A 1,737-nucleotide genomic window follows, 5' to 3' on the forward strand; every position below is an offset into this window, starting at 1 on the left:
CACACACACACACACACACACACACACACACACACACGTGCATGTACTCTTTAAACAAGAATATCATCCTTTCTCTCTGTTCCTGAAATGTTGAACCCCTGAAACTAGGTGTCACAAATGGGCACAAATATCAGAGACACACTCTCCTTTTCACTGATTGTACTCAGCAGAAAGCTGCTCTTTGTTTTTTGGGGGGTTTTGGGGGGGGGTTATTGTTTGTTTGTTTTGTTTCATTTTCACAACTACTCATCTCTGGGACCTAAATAACGGGTGGAAGATTTTACTCAGGGAATATCATCATCTGGGAATTTTTGCTGAAGAATAAACTGATCTGGGCCCCACTGAGTATACTGAATGAAAAATCTGTTGGGTGGTAGGTCGATGGAATCTGTACAGTAAAAAAAAAAAACAAACAAACAAACACGCGTGGGCCCTCTGGTGTGTTTCTAGGGACCACACTTTGAGAAACACCCTGTCTTAGTTAGGGTTTCTATTGCTGCATTGAGACACCAAAAAGCAGGTTAGGGGAAAAGGGGGTTTATTTGGCTTACACTTCAGTGCTGCTGTCCATCACTGAAGGAAATCTGGACAGGAACTCAAACAGGCCAGGATTCTGGAGGCGGGAGCTGAAGCAGAGCCCATGGAGGGGGCTGCTTACTGGTTTGCTCCCCTGGCTTGCTCAGTCCACTTTCCTGTAGAACCCAGGACCCCCAGCCCAGGGATGGCACCACCCACGATAGACTGGGCCCTCTTTCATTGTTCACTAGTTGAGACAATGCCTTAGAGCTGGAACTCATGGAGGCATTTCCTCAACCTAGGCTCCTTCCTCTCTGATAACTCTAGCTTGTTTCAAGTTGACACACAAACATGAAGGTTATGTAGAGTAAGCCACATATTGCAGAAGTGAATTGGAACACTTTTTGACATAAACGACTTATCTTTGATTTATACATTCTTTTATTGTTATCACCAAAGTTTCCTGTCCATACAGGTCATTCATTTCTCCTAATCTCTTTGAGTTATGTGGTAGCAGTCTGAAATCACCCGACAATAGCTAAACACTGAAGAAATCTCATTTTAACATTTTGGAAATGTAGTAACATGAGCTTACTTATTGGTATCTTCTTTATGATAACCAAACAAACGTAATAAAAGCCAGAAGTGGCCTCCATGTCCCAGGGAACAATTCTGCTGTGCCTTTACTTACAAAATGATGCTTCTTTTGAAATGCAGTGCCTGTGAGTTACAGTTCTTAGCTGAAGGGGAGCTAGGAGCTAAGAGATACTGACAACAAATACAGCAAAAGCAAAATGCAGGTGAGAGGTAAAATATTTTTAAAAAAATAAAAAACGCAGGCTCGAGAAATGGCTCAGCACTTAAGAGCATTGACTACTCTTCCGGAGGGCTGAGGTTCAACTCCCAGCACCCACATGGCAGCTTTTGATTGTCTGTTAAATTCTGTTGAATGCCAGTCCCAGGGAGCTGACCTCCTCCTCTGACCCTCTCCAGCAGTAGGCACACACATGGCTATACACAGATATATATGCAGGTAAAACTACCTCCCACACACAAGTGAATACGTTGATAAATAACACATTAAAAAAAAACACACTGGTAGTATTCATTGTTTCAGAAAACTAAGACTAAAGATGGGAGAAGAGATTATTTAACTTTCTCTTTAAATGTATTCTCTCTCTCTCTCTCTCTCTCTCTCTCTCTCTCTCTCTCTCTCTCTCT

The sequence above is a fragment of the Microtus ochrogaster genome, chromosome 24 (genome assembly GCF_000317375.1).
Source record: "Microtus ochrogaster isolate Prairie Vole_2 chromosome 24, MicOch1.0, whole genome shotgun sequence".
NCBI classification, from domain to species: Eukaryota; Metazoa; Chordata; class Mammalia; order Rodentia; family Cricetidae; genus Microtus; species Microtus ochrogaster.